Source organism: Ambystoma mexicanum, chromosome 7q, assembly GCF_040938575.1.
Source record: "Ambystoma mexicanum isolate Mex_15411 chromosome 7q, UKY_AmexF1_1, whole genome shotgun sequence".
Lineage (NCBI taxonomy): Eukaryota > Metazoa > Chordata > Amphibia > Caudata > Ambystomatidae > Ambystoma > Ambystoma mexicanum.
In genome coordinates this window covers 665,542,765-665,555,039 of record NC_090941.1, presented here as the reverse complement: position 1 = coordinate 665,555,039, position 12,275 = coordinate 665,542,765, and positions in this window count along the sequence as shown.

Here is a 12,275-nt window from a genome sequence, read left to right as displayed (position 1 = left end):
TTTACAGGAAGCATTGTCAATCGCAAAAGTTGACAAAAAAGTCTCAATGAAGTGAATGCTAAGAATGGGAAAGAAAGGGTTCCGATGGTGAAAAGTGGAGAGTGTGAAACGAAGGTTGTTGGGGAAGAATCAAAGGTATATGCATTGAAGAAGACTGGCAGACCTGGGTGGAGGAATAACAATATTTTTCAACAGGGAGGGCGCAAAGGACATTTTCCCTGGTGTGGTTTTGAAAAACATGGTCTAAACTCAAAAGAGTGCCCAGCTATGAGAGGGAGATGTAGGAAGTGTCACATTGTAGGTCATTTTGCAAGATTGTGTACATTCCCAATTTGATGGTGGGAAAAATGTGTGTGAAGGGTGTTGTGGGTGACAAACATGATTGGTCTAACAAGGTGGTTCGTATCATGGGAGAGGTGGATGATGATGAAGAAGGGGAATATGTACCTCCTGAACTAGACATTGTTTTGGTAGGTAATTTTATCAGAGCTTTAGCCAGCTTAGGGTCGCCATATACCATCATTTCAGAGGCAAAAGAGAAAGAGTTTTGGGGTGAGAAGAAACACACTTTACACAACACGGACATAAAACACAAAGCATATGGGGGAGGAAGAATTGATTTGAAGGGTTTTCATGTTAAGGGGTATGTGGCTACCAAAGATGACTGCTTGCTAGGCTGGAAACACAAGTTTAAGCTGGGACTAGAGCTGCACCCTGTAAGGAGTCACAAGTATGCACAGTGGGAAGGAATGTTTCAGGAAAGTTCAATGACGACATGGGTAAACAGTTGATAAAGTGTTTCATAATGGCATTGGGAGACTAAGGGGGTTATGTACATGAGATTCAGTTGTTGGAAAATGTAAACCCCAGTGTACACAAGGTGAGGTATCTTCCACTGAAAGTTAGGCTGTAAAACTGTGTGAACAAGGGTTTATTGAACCCATAGACAGCAGTGCTTGGTTATCACCAATAGTAGTAACACAACGTCCTGATGGCAGGACCAGACTATGGGCCTCATCACGAGTTCGGCGGTATTGCAACGGTTTTGCCATCGAGCGTTATTAGCGCTACCGCCAAGCCCCCGGCTGACAGTCCGCCAGATCACGAGTTTGCGTGCATGCGCACATGGACATGGCGGTAGCAAATAGCGCTCGACGGGAAAAAGGGCCAAGAACCCCTAAATCCAGCGCACTGTGCACTTCCGCCATACCTCGCTCAGTGCGCGCTATGAGCGCGCACTCACAGCGCGTGCTATGAGCGCGCGGGAAATGCGGGACCGCCGGAACGGGAAATAAAGCGGCGGCCATTTTGGAAATCAAAATCCGTCGGATATCACAGCCCCTGCAAGCCATCCACCCCTGGGAATAGTGAATTATGTCACAGGAGCGCACTAGGGGCAAGTAAGCCCTGGACAGGGTCAGGAAACCCAAATTCAGTGACCAGGAGCTGGCCGTACTGGTGAAGGAGGCAGTGACCCACCATGATGAACTGCAGCAGCGCAAGACAAGTGGGCAGCGTCGTGCACAGATCTGGCGGAACATCAGCCAGAGTGTGACTGCAGTGGGGCGCGTGCCCCGGGATGGCGAGGACTGTAGCAAGCACCTCACTGACTTGCGTGTCAGAGTATGCGGCATACTCTCACAGCACAGCAGTGCAAGCATGGGACAGCTACCCAGAGTGTGAGTGTGCATCAATAAACCCCCAGTGCCTTCGGCATGGTGCATCCCCATCCCACATGTGATGATGGCACACTAACATTTCCATGCAGTGTTCCTATACACTCACACGTACCACCGATCACTACATGGGGATTGGACAAAATGCAAGTGCCATGCCTAATCGCTACTGCCTACAATCCCATTTGATGGCATGGACTGCTTGATACTAATGTAGGTTGCCCTGTACTCAATCCACACCCTATATACCCCAAAGGCACACAGCGATCTTCATGGGATGATGATGACGGTGAGGAGGCCACGCCATCACAGAGCCCGAGGCAGCGTACCTCGACCAGCACCACCACCCCGCAAAGGGGCTGGCCGGAAGGGAACCGACGCCGGACCCATCCCACATCACCACACCGCAGCCCACCCAGCACACTGCAGCACCCACATGGCCACAGGGTGTCAGCGCCTAGCTCACCCCAAGCCACCATGCAGACTTCCAATGCAGAGGGAGTCACCTGTGGGACAGACACCTCCAGCTGTGCATCAGCCAGGACATTTGCATTCCCCCGGAAGGAGCAACGCCGAAGGGCCAGTCACACAGGGAGCACAAACCACATGTGTGCACGTGCATCGTGTCCGCACGCCAGAGCCAGATGTAGACACACCAGCATATGGCAGCCCAGAAGACCGGCGCTCAGCCCCATCCAAGGCACCAACATGTCCCCATGCAGCCCCCCCCCCGACAGCGTACAACTGGCAGGCTGGCACCTGCCACACCAGGGGTACCATTAGTCACGGGAGCAGCTGTGATGGGACGTCTGGACATAATTGAGTCCAAACAAGCAAAGGTTGAGTCCATGGCCAAAGTGCACAGCCGGCACATCAAGGCCATCAGCGGGTCCATACGGCATGGCTGCAAGTACATGGCCCGTGACAATGCCTGCACACGGAGAGTGGTGGAGGAATGCACCTCAGCCCTGACAGGTTTTGGGCAAAGGGTACGGGAGTTGTATGAGGCAATATCTGCACTAGCTGAGCAGACAAGGCAATCAAACAACCTTCTCCGTCAGCAAATGCAGGCAACCGGGTCAGTCCCATCAACCTCCACTATACCCATGGAGGGATCCCTTCAGCCTTCACCTAGGCGCTGTTCAATGAGCCAGCTGAGATCCCACACACCAGAGGGGCCAGGACATGGAAAGCGCCCGCGACCATCATAGATGGACATGGAATTGTTGTGGGGTGTTCACTGGGGGCAGGGGGGATTGTGTGCTGGGTGTTCACTGGGGGAGGGGGGATTGTGTGCTGTGTGTTCACTGGGGGAGGGGGAATTGTGTGCTGGGTGTTCACTGGGGGGAGGGGGGATTGTGTGCCGGGCATTCACCGGGGGGAGGGGGATTGTCAATCTTTGAATAAATCACGTTAAAAATTCATACAAAGCCTGGACAGTTGTGATTGTGATTAAGTGCTCTTTAATGTTCAAGTGACATGTGAAAAATGTAGCCATCACCCGTATAAAAAATAATTCTCAATCAAGCCCTGTCTGGCCAACCTCCCCTCCCTCACCCCATTCCTGTGTGCACGTGCAACACCTTCTGGCACATCATCATCTTCACTCCCATCTTCAGGCGGCTGCACATGAGCATCGGGGGGCAGTGGCACATTCCTGCGACAGAAAATGTTGTGCAGCATGGCACATGTCAGTACAATTTTTCCAACTTTTTCAGGTGCATACATCAATGCCCCTCCCGTACGGTCCAGGCACTGGTAGCGTGCCTTCAGCAGTCCGAATGCCGTCTCAACGCAGATGCGTGTACGTACATGGGCAATGTTGTATGCCCGCTCAGCTGCAGTGTGTGGATGACGCACAGGGGTCATGAGCCATGTGTATTGGGGATATCCCGAATCACCTGCAGGGGAGAGAAAGCAGGTATGGTGACAAGGTAGGTTTAGTGGGTGCACAAGGCTCAGTCATTGGTGACATTGTCAGCAGGATAATGTTCCTGTCAACGAGGTCATGCTATCTCATTGCAATGTTGCCATCCACCCTTTCACTTCCAGAACCTGCATGGTGTGAGGTTGCCATACAGCTGTATATCTATGTATTTGGGAGTTGTTATGTGCATAACACTTGTTTATTACATGTGGCCTACTTATCATTTGGTCACTCACATTGTGGAGTGTGCTGTGCTAGGAGCAGCATTGAATCAATGGAGTACTTAGAACTTGCAACGCCTCGGTTTGTAAATGTAACAGTACTCTGTCCCTTGGCACTGGAGGAGGGGACCCTTCCATCTGTTTGTGCATGCAACATGTGGTTAGCCCATGTGCCATTGGCATTCCCTTTGGCTGCTTTTGAATTTGCTGGTAGGCACTATTATGTACAGTTCTCCAGGCATGTGATTGGCCAATCAGGGGTCAGTGTTTCTGGGATGTACATTGTCGTTAATCAGACTAGTTATGTGTATTGCTTTTGTGGATGTGCCTACTTTTGTGTAACATTGGCATGACTGTCGGGTGTCCAGGTTGAGATGTCTGTGCTGTGTCAGGGTGGGAAGCTATACTGCAACACACACAGGAGGCTTTGTGGTAGTAGGCCTTCCACATATGACTGTGCTGCCACATGTCTTTGCCATCCAGACTGGGTGTGTTCTGCTGTGTTGGACATGTCCAAGGGTTCTCGTGCAAGGTACAAGCATGGGATTGCTGCAGTGCTGGTGCCGCGTATTGGCATGCAGGGATTTCACTGTGTATGACCAGCCCCATCAGATGTAATTAAACATGCATTACGGACTACATTTGTACTCACCCAGCATCCATGTGTTTTGGCCTCTGTGCCTTTCCATGTACACTGGCAGGGTACTGTTGCGCAGGACCATGGAGTCGTGGGTCGATCCTGGGTAGCGGGCACAGCAGTGGCTGAAGGTGAGGTGAGGGCTACATGTCATCTGCACATTCATGGAATGGTAATTTCTCCGGTTTCTGTAGGCTGCTCATGTGCCTGTGGTCGTACGAGTGCTACATGTGTGCAGTCCAGGGCTGCTATAACATTCAGAACTTGGGCAATGGCATGGAATTGACCCTTCAGCTGGTTCACCTGTGCCTGTGTGGCTGGCAATGCAATGTGCTCATTCACATGGATCAACAATGCATCCAGAACCTGTCCCAGCATGGCACTGAAGGTGGACTGGGCCATGCCGTGCATAATGGCAACAGTGTGTTGGTAGCTGCCAGTCCCGAGGAATTGTAGCACGGACACAAGCTTCACAAGCGGGGGCACTGCTGTGCTGACGGCTATACGGCTGCCGATGTCAGCCTGGATTGTGTCCAGCAACTGGGTGATGGTTGCCTGCCCAGCTTATATTCGGTCACCAACTGGCAATCAGTCAGGGCCCAGGGTGTTGGCCTGGCCCTGGGGATGGCTGGCTGCCTTGCTGGTGCGGCTCTCCTCCTCCTCCTCCTCCTCATGCCCACCACCCCCTGTGCCCCCAGGGCCCTGGCCTGGTTGGCTGACCTTTGTAGCTCCAGGCGCAGCAGGTAGATGCCCACATCAAGTCTCCCGGCTCCAAATGGCAGCATGGTGTTTGGAAGTGTGTGTTGTGCATGGGTGGGTCCTTTGTAGGCCTCTCATTTGCATTGGTATCACCTGGGCCCTTGTTGCTGTCTCCTCCCTGCTCATGCTGGTATAATGGTGTTGGGGAGGGTGTGTTGTGCATGGGTGGGTCCTTTGTAGGCCTCTGATTTGCATTGGTATCACCTGGGCCCTTGTTGCTGTCTCCTCCTTGCTCCTGCTGGTGTAATGGTGTTGGGGAGGGTGTGTTGTGCATGGGTGGGTCCTTTGTAGGCCTCTGATTTTCATTAGTATCACCTGGGCCCTTGTTGCTGTCTCCTCCCTGCTCCTTCTGGTGTAATGGTGTTGGGGAGGGGGTGTTGTGCATGGGTGGGTCCTTTGTAGGCCTCTGATTTGCATTGGTATCACCTGGGACCTTGTTGCTGTCTCCTCCCTGCTCCTGCTGGTGTAATGGTGTTGGGGAGGGTGTGTTCTGCATGCAGTGGAGTAACTTTGCTGAAAATGTTGGGGGGGATATGACATCTGAAGAAAAGGTGCCCCAGCCAAATGAATGGGGACAAAAAGGTGTGCCATGCAAGTTGGGGGGGACAAATGCCCCTGTCCCTCCTACAATTACGCCCATGCGTGCATGGGTGGTCCTTTGTAGGCCTCTGATTTGCATTAGTATCACCTGGGCCCTTGTTGCTGTGCCCTGTGTTCTGCCTCCAGCATTTTGCTGGAGGTATTTTCAGCGGATTATCTGCCGCTTTTCTGGTGCTAATAGCGCCCACCCCAGACTTGTGATTGCTATGCTTAGCGCGAATGGATACTGGCGCTTTTACAGCCGACGCTATTACAGCCGGCTGTACTTATGCCGGCTGTAATGGCACCGGCGGTTTTTGGACTTGTGATCCGACGGACCCTTAAATCCGGCACTGATAGCGTTACCGCCGATTTTAAGGGTTACCGCCGAACTCGTGATGAGGCCCTATGTGTAGATGTGCGTGATTTAAATAAGAATATTCTGGTGAACAGACACGCTTTACCTAAAGTGAGTGAAATGCTATACACCATGGTGGAAGCTGAATGGTATTCCTCTCTAGACTTGTCTTCTGCATACCACCAAGTGGATCTCCATCAGTCTCCAAAAGCTCTTACAGCGTTCATCACTCCCATGGGTTCTTTTCAGTACAGGAGATTACCTTTTGGTTTAGCTTCTGCTGCTTCAGTTTTTCAAAAAATATGGGATGATTTGCTTGAAGGCTTGGAAGGTGTCTGATGTTTTCAGGACAACATATTGGTGGGGGCAAAGAGTGAACTAGAACGTGATGCCAAAGTAGCAGAGGTTTTAAGAAGTCTGGAGAAGGCTTGTTTGACTGTAGAAAGGGAAAAATATAAGTTTAAGGTGTATCAAGTGAAGTTCTTGAGACACATGCTCACTCACAGGGGTGTGGAGAATTGGCTATAAATGGTGGATGCAATTTTACAGATCAAGTCTCCTAATAATAGAGATGAACTAAGATCTTTTCTAGTTGTTGTGGAATTTTATTCTAGGTTTGTGGAAAACCTTTCTTCCAAGTGTGCACCTTTAAGAGATTTGTTGAAGGGACGGAGAGAATTTGTGTCGGGAGGGAGGGAGAGAGGAAGACACTTTTAAACCGATAAAGTCAAAGTTGGCCAATGCACCGACACTTTACAATTTTGACCCTAGTTATGAGACTATGATCACCGTGTTCCAGGATGCCTGTTCCAAGGGCATAGAGGCTGTTCTTTCCTAGTGTACATGTTATTGAGGTGCTGGTAGCCTTTGCTTTACATATATTGGCCCTCATTAGAAGTCAGGCGGTGGACCATGGTGGATGGCGGAATTACCGCCCCATTCACCATTTGCCCTTCCCCATTCACATTTTTGCCCCATAGGGCATAATGGGGATGGGGAAGGCGCTAATTACGGCACCATAAATTACGGTGCCGTAATTAGCACCAAGGTCGCTTAGCGCCTTGGACTTTAACGCCTGCAAAAAGCCGATGGTGCCATTAAACCCTTAATGCCTGACCTATAATGAGGGCCATTAACTCCAGTAGAGTCGAGGTATTCCACAATTGAGAGAAAAAACCTGGCGTGCTATTGGGCATCAAATTATTTGAAAACATTTGTGTGGGGCATCCTGTAAACCATAAGGAGCGATCACAAACCATTAGCTCATGTGTTTACCATGAGAGGATCAGAGTTAGCTACTCTCAGAATCGTCAGGTGGTTGTCAGCACTACATAGTTTTAATTTTGTAGTTGAGTTTGTTCCTGGTCATTGTAATCTAGTAGCAGACTGTCTAGTTCCCCAAGGGAAGGAGAGAAGCTTGAGGAGGAAATAAGTGATGAATGGGTAGCTCAGATAGAGAACATACTATCACTATGTGATGCATTTTCTAAAGATTTGTGGATAAAAGGTGCTAAGGAGGATATGGAGTTGACAGAGGCCATTACTAAGACTAAGCGTGGATGGCACACTGGTGAGGGGGTTAGTTTCCCTTTTTACAAAGTAAGGGAGGAGCTATGCAGCGTGCAGTGGGGTTTGACAAGGGGGAGAGGTTAATTCCTCCTTTGTCACTATGCAGTGAACTTGTGAAGCGTGCTCATGTGGGGTATTTAGGCAAAGGTCCTACTAATGGGAGATTAAATGCTACATTTTGGTGCCAAGCATGGACTGAGAGTGAAGTAGGTTTTTGTGTTCCTTGTTCTTTAAGTGACAAATCTCTGAAGACTCAGAAAACTGAGGTGGGTAGTGTAGAGATTCCAGAACGGACATGGGAAAAATAGCCATTGACTTTATGGGCCCTATTAGTGTTCAGGGTCCAGAATACAGATTCACAATTGGCATGGTAGACTATGCCTCAAGATGGTTTGAAGTTGAATTCGTCCCTATCATCTCAACTGTATGCATTACAGCATGAATGGATATGACAGTCACCTTTTTCCCTTCAAATTTGTACTCCCCAGTGCAAAGTGAATAATCGCTGCCTGGCATGCTCCCATGGCAGGCAGCATTTACTTTTGTTTGTGAACACCGCTTGCCATGCTCCCATGGCAGGCAGCACTCACAAATGAAATTAAACCCTCTTGACATGCTTGCATGTGGGGGAGGGTTTGATTGCAATTGTACATGCTCCCTACCATGCTGGCATGGCAGGGAGCATGTACAGTGGATCCCTATGAGAAAGAATAAAGCAAGGTTTTAATTACTATTGGAAAACAAAATATGCTGTTTACATTGAAACATTTCTGACACACTGGGATTTTTTCATTTTTAAATATGCAGTTCCATGATTTATAAGGAATGATCTTCAGTGCTGCTCTTCCCTTCGCCGACAGCTTTTGGTTTTGTAGATTCCGGTAATGTACAATGATTCAGTGCAGCAGTGGCACAGTTGTTCATGAATGTGGAGGGTTCCATTTTGAACTGCGGCTTTCAGCATTTTCTGATTTCAAATTTAAAGTCAGTTAAAACCCAATCCATGGGCCATTTTAAATGAATATGCATGGGTTCTGTGTGTAACACTACCTTCATACGCATAGGTGCACCCTTTTCATGGTTGTTGGTGAGGAACACACATCATGAATGAAGTAATGCATTATTCCGGCACATCTTCACTTTAAATTGAGGCCGTCTCCTTATCTCTTAATTTTTCCTACAGTAGACTAAGTTATGAAAGGGAAGGGAAGGGACGATTGAAAAATGTGGAGCTGATGCTAGGTGGAAAAGTTGTGGACCAAGAGGCCATGCAGAGGGCATACAGTGGAATCGAGGGCTGAGGGAACTGTGGCAGTGCTCAGAGAGAGATCAGGACAGGTATTGTGTGTAGGAGAGAGTGGTACTTGTCGAGTGGTGTAGAGTGGTAAGTGGGTGCAAAAGCTGAGAGAGAGAAATAGAGAAAGGGAGAGAAGTGTAGGGGGATTTTGAGAGGGAGTGAAAGTGAATAGAAGTGATAGAAAGTGTGCAGTAGAATAGTTTTGAGAGTGTGCAAGGCAGTAGAGGGAGTTGTGGTGAAAACAGAATGAACAAGGAGGAGGATAGTTGGGAGACACAGGCAGAGAGGGTGTGTAGGATCAGGAGAAAGAGGATTAGGCAGGGTTATTGAGGAAGTGTGGTGAGAGGTGAGGGGGCAGGTAGAGAGAGTGGAAAGTGAGAGGGGGGTGCGAGATCCACAAGTAGTGCAAGGGTGGCAGAATTTGGGGGAGAACAAGACAAGGGGAGCAGATAGAAGGAGAGGGGAATGTCAGAGGTACAGATAGAGTGAGAGAGAGGGTGAGTGGGAAGATCACAGAGGGATGAGAGCAGATATATATAGAGGTAATAATACAGGTGGAAAGGGAAAGAGAAATTCCTGGAGTGAGGTAGATAGATAGGCCCAAGACCTTTCGGTTTTACTCTCAGATTGGAGAAAGAGATTGTAAGGGCTACTTGTCATTAGTATTCAAGGTCTTGCCTGGGGCCAGGGTTAGGGAAGAATGGACTAGGCTGAAGCGAGGCCACATGAGGTAGAGAGAGAGAGGGGACATCCTTTAGTTTGGCCAGGGGAGCGGATAGAAGGAGCAGAGAATGAAAGAGGTACAGATAGAGAGAGAAGGTGCGTGGGAAGCTCACAAAGGTATGTGAGCAGAGATAGAGGTGAAAAGGGAAAAAGAGAGTGAGTGTGAAGGGGAGATAGGAAAGTCTTAAACCTTTAGGTTTTACTCCAAGATTAGGGAGGAGTCTAGATTGTAAGGTTTAGCTGTCATTAGTATTTAAGGTCTATTCTGGGGCCAGGGTTTGAGAAGCTTGGGCTAGGGTGGAGGGAGCCCACAGGAGGTGACGCAAGAGTGAGAGGGACGTCCTTTATTTTGTCCATTGCATTGCCTGTGAAAAAACCACATAATTTTATCTCAAGCCAATAAAGACCCTTGAACAATCCTTTGGAGTCTAAAAATGTGTAAATCCATCTGTGACACATTTCTAGTCTATTACATCACCCCAGACTTTAAAATGTGTGTTACTAAATTATTATTTCATTACATTACTGTAGTTGTTGCAAGATGGAGAAGGAAAGTTAGACGGAGATGTGTGTATTTAAATGTTACGCAGGGGGAAATATAAAAGCCAACTTCTTCTTCATGTTGGTATCTGATTAGTAATCCATTATAATATCTCTGTGTCCCTCTTCCTCTTCCTAATACACCCATAGTTATGCTTTACATCACCTGCTTGTCACTTTTCATCGCCCCAGTACCCCATTAATAAACAATTACACTACCCACACCTCCCTCTTCCTTTTCCTGGTACCCAAATACAAATTTGCTGCATGTCTAATTCCTGTCTAATGTTCTTCATCCTGGTAGCCCATTAATAATCAATTACACCCCTCACCTCCCTGCTCCTTATGCAGATACCGTGGCGAAGACAGGCAAAGTGGGGTTGAGCTGTCTGCAGCTGTCAGGTGCAGCTGTCAGGATTGCTTGACTTTCTTGCCTGGACTGTGCTCTTCTCATCAGCATCTTGGATGGAGAGGGCCTGTGCACTCAAGCTGTGCTGGAGCACAGCTTGTTACATCACTGGTGCCTGGCCTGCCCTTCCTGAGTCCCGAGAATCACCTGCACAGCGTTGCTATTGTTGCCTGGCAACCGCTGGCATTGAAGGAAGCCACGCCCCCTCCCTCGCTTTCATCCTGCTCGCCGCGGCTTGAAAGTCCCGCCTTCTGGTGAATCTGTGGCAAAGTCGGGCAAAGTGGGGTTGAGCTGTCTGAAGCTGTCAGGATCCCCTGACCTTCTTGCCTGGACTGTGCTCTTCTCATCAGCACCTTGAATTGAGAGGGCCTGTGCACTCAGGCTGTGCTGGAGCACAGCTTGTTACTCACTGGTGCCTGGCCTGTCCTTCCTGAGTCCCGAGGATTACCTGCACAGCATTGTTGGTGTTGCCTGGCAACCGCCAGCATCAAAGGAAGCCACGCCCTCTGCCTACCTTTTATCCTGCTCGCTGCGGCTTAAAGGTCCCACCTTCTGGCGAAGACGCGGCAAAGTCAGGCAAAGTGGGGTTGAGCTGTCTGCAGCTGTCTGCGGCAGAAATGGGGCCTATGGCCTTGTATACATGCCGCGCTCCAGCCCCACGTCCACCCCAGCACCATCAGGCAAATCATTGCCCGCCATCTGGAACGTCATCAAGGTACTGGTTTATACATACATGACTATTTCTATATCTAATTGGTTATCCCCTGACAGCCAACAATCGGACATCTGTTCACATACTCATGCACGAATCCTAACCACTTATCCAATGATTACTGCAAAGTCCTCGTCCAATAAGACATCTGCAGTTCTGGACATTTTCTTTAGATTACATTTCCATTTTCTTTGTATTACCGAAATCGGGATCCTACCTCATAATTCAGCCGATGCTGCCTCTCTCTCTTCTTCTTTGTCTTCCTTCGATCATGTCCCCAGAACCAGTGGCCGCAGAGGCGACCTTGGCATTCTCTATCGCTGCTCCTACTCTTCTATTCCTTCACCTATTGATTTGCATGGCTACACTTCTTTTGAGTATATCTACAAGATCTTCACTGTTCCCTATCCTGTTTTGTTTCTTGTCATTTATCGCTCACCTGGCCCACCTGGGTCATTCTGTGAGGATATCGATAATCTCCCCTGTTATATTCTTCCTAGTCCAACTCCGCTTGTTTTACTTGGAGACTTTAATCTTCATCTGTCCTCTACTCACTCTGCCTCTCTGTTTCTCTCTATTCTTGATTCTCATTTATTATCTCCACTCTCTAATCCCCCTACTCACATCTCTGGCTCTTCTCTAGACTTACTTTTCTCTCCACTTTCTCTGCTTCTTCTGTACTTACTTTACCCATGCATATATCCGATCACTCGCTACTCTATCTACTTCTTCACCACCACAAACCTTTTTTCGAAGCAATCTACACAACTTTAATTCTTCGCTTCATCTTGATACTTGTATTAATATTCTTCCTTCTCTCGTGCACTTAAGCTCTTTTTCTGCTGAGGAAGTTTCATCTACGGTTTCT